Genomic DNA, 21,153 nt, shown 5'->3' with positions numbered 1-21,153 from the left:
TACTCTTGTTTTTACCATAAATATAGCCTTACAATACATATTAAAGAGGACTTTCAATTGCATTTGTGAATGCATAATAAGCCTTAATTGTTAATGATTTACAAATTGCTTTATTTTTTATTTTTACTGCCATATGGTTAAAAACAGCAGTTGTTCATATAACCTTATTTTCAACAGAAAGTGGTCAATCCAACTAGATGTATGTTTTATGAAACTTTCATACTGTACATCGCATGAATGCGCGCACCCGAGAAATTAAAAATAAGAATTTACTCACCGGTAATTCTATTTCTCGTAGTCCGTAGTGGATGCTGGGGACTCCGTAAGGACCATGGGGAATAGACGGGCTCCGCAGGAGACTGGGCAATCTAAAGAAAGATTCAGTACTATCTGGTGTGCACTGGCTCCTCCCTCTATGCCCCTCCTCCAGACCTCAGTTAAGGAAACTGTGCCCGGAAGAGCTGACATTACAAGGAAAGGATTTTGGAATCCAGGGTAAAACTCATACCAGCCACACTGTACAACTTGTGATAAACTTACCCAGTTAACAGTATGAACAACAACGGAGCATCACTCAACCGATGCTACATAACCATAACCCTTCGTTAAGCAATAACTATATACACGTATTGCAGAAAGTCCGCACTTGGGACGGGCGCCCAGCATCCACTACGGACTACGAGAAATAGAATTACCGGTGAGTAAATTCTTATTTTCTCTAACGTCCTAGTGGATGCTGGGGACTCCGTAAGGACCATGGGGATTATACCAAAGCTCCCAAACGGGCGGGAGAGTGCGGATGACTCTGCAGCACCGAATGGGCAAACACAAGGTCCTCCTCAGCCAGGGTATCAAACCTGTAGAATTTTGCAAAAGTGTTTGAACCTGACCAAGTAGCAGCTCGGCAAACCTGTAATGCCGAGACCCCTCGGGCAGCCACCCAAGAAGAGCCCACTTTCCTTGTGGAATGTGCTTTCACTGATTTCGGCTGCGGCAATCCCGCCGCAGAATGAGCCTGCTGAATCGTGTTACAGATCCAGCGAGCAATAGTTTGCTTTGAAGCAGGAGCACCCAGCTTGTTGGATGCATACAGGATAAACAGCGAGTCAGTCTTCCTGACTCCAGCCGTTCTGGTTACATAAATCTTCAAAGCCCGGACTACGTCCAGCAACTTGAAGTCCTCCAAGTCACGAGTAGCCGCAGGCACCACAACAGGTGCCTGGTTGGTTCAAATGAAAAGATGACACTACCTTTGGCAGAAACTGCGGACGAGTCCGCAATTCTGCCCTGTCCATATGGAAAACCAGATAGGGGCTTTTACATGACAAAGCCGCCAATTCTGACACACGCCTAGCTGAAGCTAAAGCCAACAGCATGACCACTTTCCACGTGAGATACTTTAGTTCCACGGTCTTAAGTGGCTCAAACCAGTGGGATTTCAGGAAATCCAACACCACGTTAAGATCCCAAGGTGCCACTGGTGGCACAAAAGGGGGCTGAATATGCAGCACTCCCTTAACAAACGTCTGTACCTCAGGCAGTGAAGCCAGTTCTTTTTGAAAGAAGATGGATAGGGCCGAAATCTGGACCTTTGTGGACCCTAATTTTAGGACCATAGTAACACCTGACTGTTGGTTCCTCTGTGAGCATTTCTTGCAGTTCCGGGTACCAAGTCCTTCTTGGCCAGTCTGGAACAATGAGTATTGTTTTCACTCTTCTTTTCCTTACGATTCTCAGTACCTTGGGTATGAGAGGAAGAGGAGGAAACACATAGACTGACTGGAACACCCACGGTGTTACCAGTGCGTCCACAGCTATCGCCTGAGGGTCCCTTGACCTGGCGCAATACTTTTTGTTGAGGCGGGACGCCATCATGTCCACCTGTGGCAGTTCCCACCGACTTGCAATCTGCGTGAAGACTTCTTGATGAAGTCTCCACTCTCCCGGGTGGAGGTCGTGCCTGCTGAGGAAGTCTGCTTCCCAGTTGTCCCCTCCCGGAATGAACACTGCTGACCGTGCTTGCACGTGATTCTCCGCCCAACGAAGAATCCTGGTGGCTTCCGCCATCGCCACTCTGCTTCTTGTGCCGCCCTGGCGGTTTACATGAGCCACTGCGGTGATGTTGTCTGACTGAATCAGCACCGGTTGGTTGCGAAGCAGAGGCTCCGCTTGACTCAGGGCGTTGTATATGGCCCTTAGTTCCAGGATATTTATGTGCAGACAAGCCTCCTGACTTGACCACAACCCTTGGAAGTTTATTCCCTGAGTGACTGCCCCCCATCCTCGGAGGCTCGCATCCGTGGTCACCAGGACCCAGTCCTGTATGCCGAACCTGCGGCCCTCGAGAAGGTGAGCACTCCGCAGCCACCACAGAAGAGACACCCTGGCCCTGGGGGACAGGGTGATCAGCCGATGCATCTGAAGATGCGATCCGGACCACTTGTCCAACAGATCCCACTGAAAGATCCTCGCATGGAACCTCCCGAAGGGAATGGCTTCGTATGATGCCACCATCTTTCCCAGGACTCGCGTGCAGTGATGCACCGACACCTGTTTCGGTTTTAAGAGGTCTCTGACTAGAGTCACGAGCTCCTGAGCCTTCTCCGCCGGGAGAAACACCTTCTTCTGGTCTGTGTCCAGAATCATGCCCAGAAAGGGCAGACGTGTCGTAGGAATCAGCTGCGATTTTGGGATATTCAGAATCCAGCCGTGCTGTTGCAACACTACCTGAGAGTGTGCTACGCTGATCAGCAACTGCTCTCTGGACCTCGCCTTTATGAGGAGATCGTCCAAGTAAGGGATAATTGTGACTCCTTGCTTTCTCAGGAGCACCATCATTTCCGCCATTACCTTGGTAAATATTCTCGGTGCCGTTGAGAGCCCAAACGGCAACGTCTGGAATTGGTAATGACAGTCCTGTACCACAAATCTGAGGTACTCCTGATGAGGTGGATAAATGGGGACATGCAAGTAAGCATCCTTGATGTCCAGAGACACCATAAAATCCCCCTCTTCCAGGCTTGCAATGACCGCTCTGAGCGATTCCATTTTGAACTTGAATTTCTTCAGATAAATGTTCAGGGATTTTAAATTCAAGATGGGTCTGACCGAACCGTCCGGTTTCGGTACTACAAACATAGTGGAATAGTAACCCCTTCCCTGTTGAAGGAGAGGAACCTTTACAACCACCTGCTGGAGGTATAACTTGTGAATTGCTGCCAGCACTACCTCCCTTTCCATGGGGGAAGCTGGCAAGGCCGATTTTAGGTAACGGTGAGGGGGCGTCACCTCGAATTCCAGTTTGTATCCCTGAGACACAACTTGTATAGCCCAAGGATCCACCCGTGAGCGAACCCACTGGTGGCTAAAATGTCGGAGACGCACCCCCACGGCTCCTGGCTCCGCCTGTGGAGCCCCAGCGTCATGCGGTGGATTTAGTGGAAGCCGGGGAGGACTTTTGTTCCTGGGAACTAGCTGCGTGGTGCAGCCTCTTTCCTCTACCCCTGCCTCTGGCAAGAAAGGATGCACCTCTGACTTTCTTGCTCTTTTGCGAACGAAAGGACTGCATTTGGAAATACAGTGCTTTCTTAGGCTGTGGCGGGACATAAGGCAAGAAATTTGACTTCCCAGTCGTAGCTGTGGAAACTAGGTCTGAGAGACCGTCCCCAAACAATTCCTCACCCTTATAAGGTAAAACCTCCATGTGTTTTTTAGAGTCGGTATCTCCTGTCCATTGCCGAGTCCATAAGACCCTTCTGGCAGAAATGGACATTGTGTTTACTCTAGAGCCCAGCAGGCAAATGTCCCTCTGGGCATCCCGCATATATAGGACCGCGTCCTTGATATGTGCCAGGGTCATTAGAACAGAGTCCCTGTCCAGGGTATCTAACTCCTCAGACAGAGTATCCGTCCATGCTGCTACCGCACTACACATCCAGGCCGAAGCAATTGCTGGCCTCAGCAGCGTACCAGAATGTGTGTAAACAGACTTCAGGATAGCTTCCTGCTTTCTATCCGCAGGATCCTTTAGGGCGGCCGTATCCTGAGACGGCAGGGCCACCTTCTTAGATAAGCGTGTCAACGCCTTGTCTACCCTGGGGGAGGATTCCCAGCGTAACCTGTCCGTTGGCGGGAAAGGATACGCCATCAGCAATCTCTTGGAAATTACTACCTTCCTATCAGGGGAATCCCACGCTTTTTCACATAATTCATTCAATTCATGTGACGGGGGAAAAGCCACTTCTTGCTTTTTCTCCCCATACATATAAATCCTCTTGTCAGGGACAGGATTTTCCTCAGAAATGTGTAACACATCCTTCATTGCCACAATCATGTAGCGGATGGCTTTAGTCATTTTAGGCTGCAACTTTGCATCATCGTCATCGACACTGGAATCAGATTCCGTGTCGACGTCTGTGTCAACTAACTGGGATATTGGGCGCTTTTGAGACCCTGACTGCCTCTGCGCTGTGGGAGCAGGCATGGGTTGAGACCCCGACTGTCCCAAGGATACACCTTTATCCAATCTGTTATGTAAGGAGCTTACATTATCATTTAACACCTTCCACATATCCATCCAATCACGTGTCGGCCCCGTCGGGGGCGACACCACATCTATTTGCACTTGTTCTGCCTCCACGTATCCTTCCTCATCAAACATGTTGACACAGGCGTACCGACACACCGCACACATACAGGGAACGCTCTGACTGAGGACAGGACCCCACATAGGCTTTTGGGGAGACAGAGAGAGAGTATGCCAGCACACACCCCAGCGCTATATAACCCAGGGATTACACTGTACCTTAGTGTTTACCCAGTAGCTGCTGTTTTTATATATATATATATATATATATATATCTCTGCGCCTAAATTTATGTGCCCCCCCTCTTTTTTTACCCTCTATTGCACCTGTATACTGCAGGGGAGAGCTTGGGGAGCGTCCTTCCAGCGGAGCTGTGAAGAGAAAATGGCGCTGGTGTGCTGAGGAAGGCGGCCCCGCCCCCTCAGCGGCGGGCTTCTGTCCCGCTTCTCATGTGTAAAAATGGCGGGGGCTCGCACATATATACAGTGCCTGACTGTATATATGTATACTTTTGCCATCAGGTATCTTAATTGCTGCCCAGGGCGCCCCCCCCTGCGCCCTGCACCCTACAGTGACCGGAGTGTGTGGGTGTGCTGCGAGAGCAATGGCGCACAGCTGCAGTGCTGTGCGCTACCTTAAGTAAAGACAGGAGTCTTCTGCCGCCGATTTCGATGTCTTCTTGCTTCTGCTGCTTCTGTACTTCTGGCTCTGCGAGGGGGACGGCGGCGCGGCTCCGGGAACGGACGATCAAGGTTAGGTACCTGTGTTCGATCCCTCTGGAGCTAATGGTGTCCAGTAGCCTAAGAAGCGCAACTTAGCTGCAGTGAGTAGGTTTGCTTCTCTCCCCTCAGTCCCACGTAGCAGAGAGTCTGTTGCCAGCAGAAGCTCTCTGAAAATAAAAAACTTGACAAAATACTTTCTTTTCTAGCAAGCTCAGGAGAGCCCACTAGGAGCACCCAGCTCTGGCCGGGCACAGATTCTAACTGAGGTCTGGAGGAGGGGCATAGAGGGAGGAGCCAGTGCACACCAGATAGTACTGAATCTTTCTTTAGAGTGCCCAGTCTCCTGCGGAGCCCGTCTATTCCCCATGGTCCTTACGGAGTCCCCAGCATCCACTAGGACGTTAAAGAAAATCCAATTAGAAATGTGAGGTTGTGCAGCTTATCTACAAAATAGGAGAAGTGCATCAAGAAAGTGGAAACCCATCCTGGACCCCCAAAACAGTTACAGCTGAGATGGTTGGATCATATAAAAAGCAGTTAGAGGTAATAAGAAAAGTAGGAGGAGGTTTTTAGAAAGGTGTAAAATGGATGATTTTTGCACTTTTTATTAATAGTTGAAATATGTCAGCAAGCATTTATCATCAAATTAAAGAATATCCTGCATTTTGCAAAATGTATAGTAAACTTTTTGTGTTTTTATACAGGTTTGTAAAAAGTTGTAATACACCCTTTTACCTCTCTCATCTGCAAGTTCAAAAAACCCTCTCCCATCAATACAATACCTCCACATGTCCCACATCATTAAATCCATTATTGAGCTTGTTAGAGAAATTCACCTCAAAACGAACTTCTTTATTGGCTAGATTATGCTATTTACACCCCTGCAAGTGCATAATTATTCATTGGGAGGGGTGCACTGTGCACCAACATTTTTAATGCATATTTCCTACTTGTTCATCTGCTCAGGGGGCTGTGCACAAAAAAATGCAATCTAGAAAATCAATGTTTGGAATTGGCTTGCAAATTTAATTTGCAGTGTGAGTTCGGAATGAGAATGGCTCATAGCACCCAACTTGTACCTAACTGAATTGAAGCCATAAGAGTTAACAGTTTTCCAGAAAGCAGCAACATTTTTGTTTTTTACTTTGCTTCATTAATAACAGTAATTTTTGCTCGTCTTAATTATCTCATGTATTTTGAAGCTCTGATTGTACAATGATACTCTTAAGGGCCGTATTCAAGGGCCGATTTGGGGAGAGGTGTGCTGAGCGGTTCGCTCAGCACACTTCTCTCCCCCCGCTCAGCACAGTGCCATGTGTGCTGAGCATGCAGGGGGAGATGGGGGGTGCCGCTCATTTCACCCAGCGGGTGAAGTGAGTGACCTGCTAGATTGGCCTGCATGCCCCAGCGATAGCGATGCGTGGGGCTGCGCATCGCTATCGCTGTGAGGGGTACACACGGAGTGATCGCTGCTTAAAATCTAAGCAATCTAGTCATATTGCTTAGATTTTAAGCAGCTTTCGCTCCGTGAGTACCCCCCTTAACTATGTAAATCTTAGGTGTAGATCATAGGGTTGACAGTAACTAGGTTGCCAGTCATTAGGTCGGCCACTATTGGCCAATTTTGAAGCTCTGATTGTACAATGATACTCTTAAGGGCCGTATTCAAGGGCCGATTTGGGGAGAGGTGTGCTGAGCGGTTCGCTCAGCACACTTCTCTCCCCCCGCTCAGCACAGTGCCATGTGTGCTGAGCATGCAGGGGGAGATAGGGGGTGCCGCTCATTTCACCCAGCGGGTGAAGTGAGTGACCTGCTAGATTGGCCTGCATGCCCCAGCGATAGCGATGCGTGGGGCTGCGCATCGCTATCGCTGTGAGGGGTACACACGGAGTGATCGCTGCTTAAAATCTAAGCAATCTAGTCATATTGCTTAGATTTTAAGCAGCTTTCGCTCCGTGAGTACCCCCCTTAACTATGTAAATCTTAGGTGTAGATCATAGGGTTGACAGTAACTAGGTTGCCAGTCATTAGGTCGGCCACTATTGGCCAACAGTGACTAGGTCGACATGAGTTTTGTTTTGTTTTTTAAATTGTGTTTTTTTTTGTAAAGTGACCGGGAACCCCAATTAGTGCACCGAACCCCCTCGCATGGCTCGCCATGCTTCGGGCAAGGTGCCTCGCTCTGCTGCGCTCGGCACAGGTTACTATTCCCAAGCGTAGTCCACGTGGATCGTAAAGTATGGAAAAGTTCACAAAAATGAGAAAAAATGGAAAAAAGTGAAAAACTCCTGTCGACCTTTTCATGTGTCGACCTATACCATCTGGGCCTATTGATCATGTCGACCAATAATGGTCGACCTAATGAGTGTCAACCTAAAGACCAAATCCCGTAACTCCCTATCATGGTAGATGTTAATAGTTTAGACCACTCTATAATTCCCCATCCCCCTATTCTTTCTTCTGTAAGGATTTCCCCTTTTTGACAAAAGCCTTAGGGGTATATTCAATTAGGGTCGGATCCATTCCGACATGCATTTGTCGGAATGAATCAGACAACCCTATTCAAATCTCATCTCAATTCGACTTTTAAAAAGTCGAATTGAGATGAGGGACCCAGCGGAGGAGAGGACGGGGGAGCCGCGGGGAGACGGAGGAGATCAGCGCTATAGCAGCGCTGCAGGAGGATGTCACACAGCCGCCAGACCTCACGGCAGTGTCCACCCGGCTCCAGCAAGTGTGACCTCACTTGCTGGAACCGGGTGGATGCTGCAGTGAGCGGCGCTGCTGTGAGACATCCTGCTGCAGCGCTGATCTCCCCTGTATGCCCGCGGCTGTCCCCCGTCTCCCTGCGGCTGTCCCCGGTCTCCTCCTCTGGGTCCCACATCTCAGTCCGACATTTTTTTATGTCGGACTGAGATGGTCAGAAACGGGGCAAAATCCTGTCGAATTTGGCCCCGTTTCCCTCAAAAGTACGTGAATCAGCAGCTATACCACCGATTCACATATTATTCGACAAGTCGAATTCCACGACTTGTCAAATAAAAACTGCTGGGACTGAATAGGTCGAATCACGATTCGACCTTAAAAAGTCGAAAACTGCCGTCTTTTCGACAGACGGCAGCTTTCGACACCAACTGAATATACCCCTTAAAATAAAAAAAAGTTTTTTCCCCTTAAAGTAAACAGTAGTTTTTGCCGACTGTACTGAAAGGCATGGGAGGAGCTGGAGGAGATAATCATTCAGATTGCTGAAATGTGCTAAACATAGAACCACTTAGCATGGATATATACAATGCATCCGGAAAGTATTCACGGCGCTTCACTTTTTCCACATTTGGTTATGTTACAGCTTTAGTCCAAAATGGAATAAATTCATTTTTTTCTACACACAATATGCTATAATAACGTGAAAAAAGTTTTTTTTGAGATTTGCTAATTTATAAAAAATACAAAACTAAGAAATCACATGTACATAAGTATTCACAGCCTTTACTCAATACTTTGTTCACGCACCTTTGGCAGCAATGACAGCCTCAAGTCTTTTTGAATATGATGCCACAAGCTTGGCACACCTATCTTTGGGCAGTTTCGCCTTTTCCTCTTTGAAGCACCTCTCAAGCTCCATCAGGTTGGATGATAAGAGTCGCTGCACAGCCATTTTCAGATGTCTCCAGAGATGTTAAATCGGATTCAAGTCTGGGCTCTGGCTGGGCCACTCAAGGACATTCACAGAGTTGTCCTGAAGCCACTCCTTTGATACCTTGGCTGTGCGCTTAGGGTCGTTGTCCTGCTAAAAGATGAACTGTCGCCCCAGTTTGAGGTCAAGAACGCTCCTCTGGAACAGGTTTTGCTGAAAAACATCCCCACAGCATGATGCTGCCACCACCATGCTTCACTGTAGGGATGGTTTTGGCCTGGTAATGAGCGGCGCCTGGTTTCCTCCAAACATGACGCCTGGCATTCACGTCAAAGAGTACAATCTTTGTCTCATCAGACCAGAGAATTTTGTTTCTCATGGCCTGGGAGTCCTTCAGGTGCATTTTAGCAAACTCCAGGGGGGGCTGCCATGTGCTTTTTACTAAGGAGTGGCTTCCGTCTGGCCACTCTACCATACAGGCCTGACTGGAGGATTGCTGTAGAGATGGTTGTCCTTCTGGAAGGTTCTCCTCTCTCCACAGAGGAATGCTGTAGCTTTGACAGAGTGACCATCGGGTTCTTGGTCACCTCCCTGACTTGGGCCCTTCTCCTCCGATCGCTCAGTTTAGATGGCCGGCCAGCTCTAGGAAGAGTCCTGGTGGTTGCAAACCTCTTCCATTTACGGATGATGGAGGCCTCTGTGCTCACTGGGACCTTCAAAGCAGCAGATATTTTTCTGTACCCTTCCCCAGATTTGTGCTTCGAGACAATCCTGTCTCGGAGGTCTACAGACATTTCCTTTGACTTAATGCTTGGTTTGTGCTCAGACATGCACTGTCAAGTGTAGGACCTTATATAGACAGGTGTGTGTCTTTCCAAATCATGTCCAATCAACTGAATTTAGCACAGGTGGACTCCAATTAAGATGCAGGAACATCTCAAGGATGATCAGTGGAAACAGGATGCACCAGAGATAATAGGATTTTAATTAGCTACCGGTAAATCCTTTTCTCGTAGTACGTAGAGGATGCTGGGGTCCACATTAGTACCATGGGGTATAGACTGGTTCACCAGGAGCCATTGGCACTTTAAGAGTTGAGTGTGGGATGGCTCCTCCCTCTATGCCCCTCCTACCAGACTCAGCCTAGAAACTGTGCCCAAGGAGACAGACATCTTTGAGAAAAGGATTTTACACAGATAGTGGCGAGATTCTCACCAGCTCACGCACAAGGCAAACCAAGCTAACTAGCTTGAAACATCAGCAACGGCTGACCAACAGTACTTACCAAGTTACAAAACAGTACTTAAACTAGAACTAAGCAGTACGGAACTAAATAACCACTGCAGGATCACGAAGCGCTGGCCGGGCGCCAAGCATCCTCTACGGACTACGAGAAAAGGATTTACCGATAGGTATTTCAAATCCTATTTTCTCTTACGTCCTAGAGGATGCTGGGGTCCACATTAGTACCATGGGGAAAGCTCCCAGAACGGGAGGGAGAGTGCGGAGGCTCCTGCAGAACCAACTGACCAAACTTGAGGTCCTCCGAGACCAAAGTATCGAACATGTATAACTTTGCGAACGTGTTCAACCCCGACCAAGTAGCTGCTCGGCAGAGTTGTAAGGCCGAGACACCCCGGGCAGCCGCCCAGGAAGAACCCACCTTACCAGTAGAGTGGGCCTTAACAGACGTAGGACACGGCAAGCCTGCCGTAGAATACGCATGCTGGATAGTGAACCTGATCCAGCGAGAGACCGTCTGATTAGAAGCAGGACACCCAATTTTCTTGGGATCATACATTCAAACTGAAATCTAAATTGCAGTGTAAAAAAAAGCAGCCAGTATTTACCCCACACGAAATAACCCACCCAAATCTAACTCTCTCTGCAAATGTTATATCTGCCCCCCCTGCAGTGCACATGGTTTTGCCCAATTGCTAACAAACTTGCTGCTGCGATCAACTCAGAATTACCCCCTATGTTTACCCCCTGTCTGCGGAGGAGAACCCTCATTTCCACCATCACCTTGGTGAATACCCTCGGTGCTGTGGAGAGGCCGAATGGCAGGACCTGGAACTGAAAGTGACAGTCCAACAGTGCGAATCGAAGATAAGCTTGATGCGGCAGCCAAAGCGGAATGTGCAGGTACGCATCCTTGATATCCAGGGATACCAGGAATTCCCCTTCTGCAGACCTGATATCACTGCCCTTAGAGAGACTCCATTTTGAACTTGAACTCCCTCAGAAAGGGGTTTAGTGATTTTAAGTTCAGAATGGGCCTGACCGAACCATCCGGTTTCGGTACCACGAAAAGGTTCGAATAGTAACCATTGTTTTGTAACTGTGGAGGAACTGATACGATAACCTGTGCCTCCACCAGCTTCTGGACAGCTCCCTGTAGGGTAGCCCTGTCTGCCGGCAAAGCTGGCAAGCCTGATTTGAAGAAACGGTGAGGAGGGAGATCTTGAAATTACAGACGGTACCCCTGGGACACAATATCAAGTACCCAGGGATCCAGGCCGGACGACACCCAGACGTGACTGAAATGTCTGAGTCTCGCCCCCACCAGCCCTACCTCCAGGCCGCGCCGTCCACCGTCATGCTGAGGACTTTGGTGTACCAGAAGCAGGTTTCTGTTCCTGGGAACCTACAGCAGCAGCCATCTTGGAGTTTGGCCGACCTCCTCTAAAGAAGAAGGTGTTGGACGGTTTGGCCTTTCTTGTTTTAGTAGCACGAAAGGACTGTGATGGCGCTAAAGTAAAAAGGTTTCTTCACAGCAGGTGCAGCTGAGGGAAGAAAAGGTGAGACTTACCCGCCGTAGCCGTGGAGATCCACACATCCAACGCTTCCCCAAAGAGAGCCTGACCTGTGTAGGGTAGGGTCTTCACACCTCTCCTGAATTCCGCGTCGGCAGACCACTGGCGCAGCCACAGTCCTCGACGAGCTGAGACAGACAAGGAAGAAATTCCTGCAGCCATTGAACCCAGGTCCTTCATGGATTCCACCATAAATCCTGCAGAATTCTGAATGTTACGTAAAAACAATTCTACGTCACTTTTATCCATAGTATCCAAATCCTCAAGTAAAGTGCCTGACCACTTACTATAGCTTTGGAAATCCATGCACAGGCAATAGTAGGCCGTAGTATCGCCCCTGAAGCAGTGTATACGGATTTTAGCGTAGTATCAATTTTGCGATCAGCCGGCTTCTTCAAGGCGGTAGATCCTGGAACAGGTAAAACCAACTTTTTGGAGAGTCTGGATACAGACGCGTCCACTATGGGTGGGTTTTCCGATTTTTTCCTATCCTCCTCAGGGAAGGGAAAAGCAACCAGAACCCTTCTAGGAATCTGGAATTTTTTCTCCGGGTTTTCCCATGCTTTTTCAAATATAGCATTTAATTCTTTGGACGCAGGGAAGGTTACCGAGGCTTTCTTATTGTCAGTGAAGTAAGCCTCCTTAACCTGCTCTGGTGTTGTATCTTCAATATTCAACACATCCCTTATAGCCTCTATCATCAACTGCACCCCTTTAACAAGAGATGCGGCCCCCTAAGCACATCCCCCTCACAGTCTGCCGTGTCAGAGTCTGTATCCGTGTCACCCTGCATAATCTGTGCAGGAGCACGTTTATGGGAACCTACTGAGGGGGGTCCTGAGGTAACATAAAACGGCCATTGAGATATGTAAAACCTGAGTTGCAGATTAATTCTGTGCAACCCTAGTAGAGATCTGAGAAATCATGGATTTGATAGAGGATAACCATTCAGGCTCCCTTGCTGGTATCTGTGCTAAAACAGTGCAAATCCTGATTACATGGAATGCGATCATCCTGAGAGGACATATCCTCTGCAGCATAAGACACAGAGTCCCTGGACATAGCTTAATGGAGACCACAGACACTCTACACACACACACACGGGAGGACAGAGTTTCACCCCCAAGAATGGCAAGAGACAGAGATTGGAGCCAACCCACACACAGCGCTTTCCAGGCATAGGGAGACCCTAAACCAGCGCTGACTGTGTACCTTTATAGGTTACACAGTCTTACACAGCCTCCCCCACCCCCTTCTACAATCCCCTGGTACCATGAGAGATAGCTGGAGTTGCTCTGGAGGGACTGCACATCCCTGACAGCGTTTCTGCAAGCAGGAAAAATAAGATTTTAAACCTACCGGTAAATCTTTTTCTCCTAGTCCGTAGAGGATGCTGGGGACTCCCTAAGGACCATGGGGAATAGATGGGCTCCGCAGGAGACATGGGCACTAAAAAGAACTTTAGATATGGGTGTGCACTGGCTCCTCCCTCTATGCCCCTCCTCCAGACCTCAGTTAGAAAACTGTGCCCAGAGGAGACGGACAGTACGAGGAAAGGATTTTTGTTAATCTTAGGGCAAGATTCATACCAGCCCACACCATCCACACCGTATAACATGGAATATACGAACCAGTTAACAGTATGAAACAAAACAGCATCAGCCCGAGACTGATCAAAACTGTAACATAACCCTTATGTAAGCCAAAACTATATACAAGTCTTCCAGAATTTAGTCCGCACTGGGACGGGCGCCCAGAATCCTCTACGGACTAGGAGAAAAAGATTTACCGGTAGGTTTAAAATCTTATTTTCTCTTACGTCCTAGAGGATGCTGGGGACTCCGTAAGGACCATGGGGATTATACCAAAGCTCCAAAACGGGCGGGAGAGTGCGGATGACTCTGCAGCACCGATTGAGCAAACATGAGGTCCTCATCAGCCAGGGTATCAAACTTGTATAACTTTGCAAAGGTGTTTGAACCCGACCAAGTCGCCGCTCGGCAAAGCTGTAATGCCGAGACACCTCGGGCAGCCGCCCAAGAAGAGCCCACCTTCCTAGTGGAATGGCCTTTACTGAATTTGGTAATGGCAATCCCGCCGTAGAATGAGCCTGCTGAATCGTGTTACAGATCCAGCGAGCAATAGTCTGCTTAGAAGCAGGAGCGCCAACCTTGTTGGCTGCATACAGGACAAACAGTGCCTCTGTTTTCCTAACCCGAGCCGTTCTGGCTACATAAATTTCAATGCCCTGACCACATCAAGGTACTCTGAATCCTGCAAATCCCGTGTAGCCACAGGCACTACAATAGGTTGGTTCATATGAAAAGAGGAAACCACCTTAGGCAAAAATTGAGGAAGAGTCCGCAACTTCGCTCTATCCACATGGAAAATCAGATAGGGGCTTTTACGAGATAAAGCCGCCAACTCAGACACTCGCCTTGCCGATGCCAAGGCCAACAACATGACCACTTTCCAAGTGAGATACTTTAATTCCACCGTTTGAAGAGGCTCAAACCAGTGAGACTTAAGGAACCGTAACACCACGTTAAGGTCCCATGGTGCCACAGGAGGCACAAAAGGAGGCTGGATATGCAGCACTCCCTTCACAAAAGTCTGGACTTCTGGGAGAGAAGCCAATTCCTTCTGAAAGAAAATGGATAGGGCCGAAATCTGAACCTTAATGGAGCCTAATTTTAGGCCCAAAATCACTCCAGTCTGTAGGAAGTGAAGGAAACGGCCCAGATGGAATTCTTCCGGAGGAGCATTCCTGGACTCACACCAAGACACATACTTCCTCCATATACGTTGATAATGTTTCGCTGTCACGTCCTTCCTAGCCTTTATCAGAGTAGGAATGACCTCATCCAGAATGCCCTTTTTTTGCTAGGATCCGGCGTTCAACCGCCATGCCGTCAAACGCAGCCGCGGTAAGTCCTTGAACAGACAGGGCCCCTGTTGCAACAGGTCCTCTCTGAGAGGAAGAGGCCATGGATCTTCTGTGAGCATTTCGGGCAGATCCGGATACCAGACCCTTCGAGGACAATCTGGAACAATGAGAATTGTCTGTACTCCTCTTAGTCTTATGATTCTCAATATCTTGGAGATGAGAGGAAGAGGAGGGAACACATAGACCGACTGGAACACCCACGGTGTCACCAGGGCGTCCACTGCTACCGCCTGAGGGTCCCTTGACCTGGCGCAATATCTCGGAAGTTTCTTGTTGAGTCGTGACGCCATCATGTCTATTTGAGGCAGTCCCCACTGGCTTGCAATCTCTGCAAAGACTTCCTGACTCTCCAGGATGCAGATCGTGTCTGCTGAGGAAGTCCGCTTCCCAGTTGTCCACTCCCGGAATGAAGACTGCCGTCAGAGCGCTTACATGATTTTCCGCCCAGCGAAGAATCCTGGTGGCTTCTGCCATTGCCACTCTGCTCTTTGTTCCGCCTTGACTGTTTACATGAGCCACTGCGGTGATGTTGTCTGACAGAATCAGAACCGGTAGGTCGCGAAGCAAATTCTCCGCTTGACGAAGGCCGTTGTATATGGCCATTAATTCCAGTACGTTGATGTGTAGACAAGCCTCCTGGCTTGACCATAGACCTTGGAAGTTTCTTCCCTGTGTGACTGCTCCCCATCCTCAGAGGCTCGCGTCCGTGGTTACCAGAACCCAGTCTTGAATGCCGAACCTGCGACCCTCTAGAAGGTGAGCACTCTGCAGCCACCACAGGAGAGATAACCTGGCCCTGGGGGACAGGCTGATCATCTGATGAATCTGTAGATGCGACCCGGACCACTTGTCCAGAAGGTCCCACTGAAAAGTCCTTGCATGGAACCTGCCGAATGGAATGGCCTCGTAAGACGCCACCATCTTTCCCAGAACTCGAGTGCAGTGATGCACAGACACCCTTTTTAGCTTCAAGAGGTCCCTGACCAAGTTCATGAGTTCTTGGGCCTTTTCCATCGGTAGAAAAACCCTTTTCTGGTCTGTATCCAGAATCATGCCTAAGAAAGGCAAACGGGTCGTTGGAACCAAGTGTGACTTCGGGAGATTGAGAATCCAGCCGTGCTGGTGCAACACCCTCAGGGAGAGTGTTACGCTGTTCAGCAACTGCTCTCTTGATCTCGCTTTTATTAGGAGATCGTCCAAGTACGGGATAATTGTGACTCCATGCTTGCGCAGGAGCACCATCATTTCCGCCATTAGCTTGGTGAAAATCCTCGGGGCCGTGGAAAGCCCAAACGGCAACGTCTGAAATTGGTAATGACAATCCTGTACAGCAAATCTCAGGAACGCCTGATGAGGCGGATATATGGGGACATGAAGGTATGCATCCTTTATGTCCAGGGACACCATATACTCCCCCCTTCCAGGCTGGCGATGACCGCTCTGAGTGATTCCATCCTGAACTTGAACCTTTTTTAAGGATTTTAAATTCAGAATGGGTCTGGCCGAACCGTCCGGTTTCGGGACCACAAACAGGGTTGAGTACTACCCCATCCCCTGCTTAAGCAGGGGTACCTTGACCACCACTTGTTGAAGACACAATTTTTGAATTGCTGCTAAAACTACCTCCCTCTCTGGGGAAGAAGCCGGTAGGACAGATTTGAAAAACCGGCAAGGAGGCACCTCTTCGAATTCCAGCTTGTAACCCTGGGAAACAATGTCTATTGCCCAGGGATCCACCTGTGATTGAACCCAGACGTGGCTGAAAGTCGAAGACGTGCCCCCACTGGGGCGGACTCCCTCAGCGGAGCCCCAGCGTCATGCGGTGGATTTTGTAGAAGCCGGGGAGGACTTCTGCTCCTGGGAACTAGCTGTAGTTGGCAGCTTTTTCCCCTTGCCCTTACCTCTGGCAAGAAAGGAAGATCCCCGTACTCTCTTGGATTTATGCGACCGAGAGGACTGCATCTGATAATGTGGTGTTTTCTTAGGCTGTGAGGAAACATAAGGCAAAAAAGTTGATTTACCTGCAGTAGCTGTGGAAACCAGGTCCGTGAGACCTTCCCCAAATAAGTCCTCACCCTTGTAAGGCAAAACCTCCATATTCCTCTTCGAGTCGGCATCACCCGTCCATTGTCGGGACCATAAGGCTCGCCTAGCAGAAATCGCCATCGCGTTGGCTCTGGAACCCAGTAGGCCAACGTCTCTCTGAGCATCTCTCATATACAGGACAGCATCCTTAATATGACCCAAGGTCAATAAAATGGTTTCCTTATCCAGCGTATCAATATCAGCTACAGCGCTACAAACCCAAGCCGATGCTTTCGCCGGTCTGAGTAATGTACCAGTATGTGTGTAAATAGACTTCAAGGTAGTCTCCTGTCAGCGATCAGCAGGATCCTTGAGGGCTGCGGTATCTTGAGATGGCAGCGCTACCTTTTTGGATAAGCGTGTCAACGCTTTGTCCACCCTTGGGGAGGATTCCCACCGTATCCTGTCCTTAGTCGGGAAAGGATACGCCATTAGAATCCTCTTGGGAATCTGCAGTTTCTTGTCTGGAGTTCCCAAGCCCTTTCAAATAACTCATTTAGCTCATGAGAATGGGGAAAAGTAACCTCAGGCTTCTTTTCTTTAAACATGTGTATCCTCGTGTCAGGTACCAAGGGGTCATCTGTTATATGCAACACATCCTTTATTGCAATAATCATATAATGAATACTTTTAGCCAATTTAGGCTGCAACTTCGCATCATCATAGTAGACACTGGAGTCAGAATCCGTGTCGGTATCAGTGTCAACTACTTGGGATAGTTGGCGCTTCTGAGACCCAGAAAGTCCCTGTGTCATAGTGAAAGGCAGGGTTTGACTCCCTGCACATTCCCTGGACTCCGCTTTGTCCAACCTCTTGTGTAATAAATTCACATTTGCATTTAAAACATTCCACATATCCAACCAGTCAGGTGTCGGCGTTGCCGACGGAGACACCACACTCATTTGCTCCACCTCCTCCTTAGAAGAGCCTTCCGCTTCAGGCATGCCGACACACGCGTACCGACACCCCACACACTCAGGGAAATCTCTAATCTGGAGACAGTTCCCCAACAAGGCACTTTGGAGAGACAGAGAGAGTATGCCAGCACACACCCAGCGCCAATGACCCTGGAAAAATCCCAGATATATATAGCGCTTTTTTTTATATAATAACTGCGCCAAATTATGTGCCCCCCCCCCTTCTTTAAAACCCTCTGTCACCGTGTTCAGCAGGGGAGAGTCCGGGGAACCACCTTCCCAACGGTGTGCTGTGGAGAAAATGGCGCTGGTTAGTGCTGAGGGATCAAGCCCCGCCCCCTCAGCGGCGGGCTTCGGTCCCGCTCGATTTCTTTGAAACTGGCGGGGGTTTTAAATATACAGTCCGCAGAGCCTATACATCTATACTGGCCAGTCCTAGAGGTTTATTATTGCTGCCCAGGGCGCCCCCCCCCCCCCTGCACCCATCAGTGCCTGCCGCAGTGTGTTGTGTGTGGGAGCAATGGTGCGCAGCGTTACCGCTGCGCGTTACCTCTGAGAAGATCTGAAGTCTTCTGCCGCCTCTGAAGTCTTCTATCTTCTTATACTCACCCGGCTTCTATCTTCCGGCTCTGTGAGGAGGACGGCGGCGCGGCTCCGGGACGAACAGCGAGAGGAGATCTGCGTTCCGACTCCCTCTGGAGCTAATGGTGTCCAGTAGCCGAAGAAGCAGCGCCTAGCATTTAAGTAGGTCTGCTTCTCTCTCCTCAGTCCCACGATGCAGGGAGCCTGTTGCCAGCAGGGCTCCCTGAAAATAAAAAACCTAACAAAATTATTTTTTCAGAGAAACTCAGGAGAGCTCCCTGTAGTGCACCCAGTCTCCTCTGGGTACAGTATCAAACTGAGGTCTGGAGGAGGGGCATAGAGGGAGGAGCCAGTGCACACCCATATCTAAAGTTCTTTTTAGTGCCCATGTCTCCTGCGGAGCCCGTCTATTCCCCATGGTCCATATGGAGTCCTCAGCATCCTCTAGGACGTAAGAGAAATGGCACTGAACGCTGCTGGGTCCGTTCTGAGAAGCTCCGCCCCATTAATGGCGCTGTCTTCCTGCTCTTCATAGGATTAAACTGGCCTGAGGATTTATGCTGGCAGAGATCCCGGGACCCTGACAGGCTTGAAAGGTCAGTGTAGGGTGTAGGCGCTGTCTTAGGCCCCCCTCACAGCGCCGCACTATGTCCTGCTGAGCCCCGGAGCGCAGTTAGTACTGCGCTCCATACCCTGTTGCCGCCATCTCACACCGGCTCCCCGCTTGCTAGGGGTGCCGGTGACTCACTCGCCACCGATCTTCTGCCCCCCCCTTAGTCCCACGAAGCAGGGAGGCTGTTGCCAGCAGCCTTCCTGCAAAATAATAATCTGTAGAGCTCCCCCTAGCTGTGACCGGCTCCTCCGGGCACACTTTCTAAACGGAGTCTGGTAAGAGGGGAATAGAGGGAGGAGCCAGCTCACACTCAAACTATTAAAGTGCCAATGGCTCCTGGTGGACCCATCTATACCCCATGGTACTAATGTGGACCCCACCATCCTCTAGGGCGTAAGAGAAAAATTTTGAGCTTCATGGCAAAGGCTGTGAATACTTATATACATGTGATTTCTTAGTTTTTTATTTTTAATAAATTTGCAAAAATCTCAAAAAAATACCTTTTTTCACGTTGTCATTATGGGGTATTTTTTGTAGAATTTTGAGGGAAAAAATAAAATTTATTCCATTTTAGAATACGGCTGTAACATAACAAAATGTGGAAAAAGTGAAATGCTGTAAATACTTTCCAGATGCACTGTAGATACTATCTTCGCTCGCTTGGCTGTCTGTTATTGCTCAGCAGAACTAATTTTACAAAGACAGTAGTGCCATCTAATATTGTGATATATATTTTATATTGTACACAACGGGGAGAATTCAACCGTTTTATAATGGTTGTCTATTTTCTCTGCTAATATTTGCAACTATCGCACCTGTTCGGTCTGCCAGGATGTCTCTGAATAGCCACAACTCAATTATTTTAAGTATAAATGATTGTGGGTGTGAAAAGGGGAGTGGGGTGCAAGGAGGCGTAATGGGCGTCTAGGCACCCATTCTCCATGTTGGATGGTGTGGCATGCAGCTCCGGGGTGCCTGACTTGAGGTCTGCATTCACAACAACGGAGATAAAAGGGGGCTGCTGGAGGCTGTTTTCTCATGCCAACAGAGAGGTGAGGTTCGGCCAGCTCCGCGGGGTGAGGTGGTGAGGGAAGCTGCTGTCATTAGTCGGCTGTCTACTTTTCTGCTGCGGGAGCGGTGCAGGCGCTGCTGTGGGTAGGGAAGAATGCGGATTGCTTGGGAGAATGGGGGGGGGGGGTCACGATGGCTGTATTAGCTTTTAATGGGGGAGAGGAGTGTGTGCCGATCCTGCATTGTGTGGGGAGGAGAGTGGGAGCTGCGCAGTGCCTCTTATTTCGGCTGTGACCTTGGGGAATGGTAGGGTGTGCCTATCCTGCACTGTGTGTGGGGTGGGGGCTGCAAAGTGCTTCTGATGGCAGCTGTGATCTGGTGGTGGGGGCAGCAGGTTTACTTCCTGCTGTGCACAGGATGATGGTGTGCTTGGCTGTCACTGGTGGGAAGGAGAAGCTGGCTGGAGGTAGGGGATATGCTGTCCACGGCTGTGAGCTATGGGGAGGGGGACGGAGAGTGTACCACATGGTCAAGGGGGGAGAGGGTTAATTGATGCCGATTATTCTCTTTAAATGTCTTTATAGGGAGGGGGGGTGCACCTCCTGTGTTTGACTAGGGTAGGGTAGTGAGTCACGATGGCTGCATTTTGGGCAGGAGGTACATACAGTGACTGTGAGCATGTCACCATCGTCCAACTTCTCCCTCCCATGCATATGCAGTTGTACCCCCTATCTTTAGCATCCTATGTTAAGGTGTTTGTACACGTGTCAGACTGAAAACCTTGATTATTTACACTTTAAGTAAACAAGCATTCACTTAAGTGAATGCAGTGTTCAATTCTAGTCATGAAGTTAATTTTCATAGTCAAGTGTGTGGCTTTCTTTTTCATGCTTGTTCAATGTAGACAATGTGGACACAATAGGTAGAGAAACCAGGGGTGCTGTCTTCTGGCATAGCGGGCATGCCTGGCAATACTTTAACTGCAGCACAAATAACCAGTCACAAGAACCTTAGCTGAATATGTTTGAGTTTTTTTCCACTCCTAAATGGACACCCCATAAATGTGTGTGAGCCGCCCTCATGGGTGGCACTCGATATACTGGCTGTTGGGATCCCCGCGCTCAGAATACCGGCGCCGGGATCCCGACCACTATTCTCCCTCTTGGGGTGTCCACAACACCCCTGGAGGGAGAATAAAACAGGAATTTAATACCTACCGGTAAATCCTTTTCTCGTAA

At 49.1% G+C, this 21,153-nt stretch overlaps 1 protein-coding gene across 3 annotated transcripts in view; it reads right to left on the bottom strand.

Moving 5' to 3' along the window:
• Positions 1-21,153, bottom strand: part of PSKH1 (protein serine kinase H1) — a 172,136-nt gene that overhangs the window by 79,438 nt on the left and 71,545 nt on the right. The window lies entirely within an intron of this gene.

Source organism: Pseudophryne corroboree, chromosome 11 (genome assembly GCF_028390025.1).
Source record: "Pseudophryne corroboree isolate aPseCor3 chromosome 11, aPseCor3.hap2, whole genome shotgun sequence".
Classification (NCBI taxonomy): domain Eukaryota; kingdom Metazoa; phylum Chordata; class Amphibia; order Anura; family Myobatrachidae; genus Pseudophryne; species Pseudophryne corroboree.
This window is presented reverse-complemented; position numbering and strand designations above follow the sequence as displayed.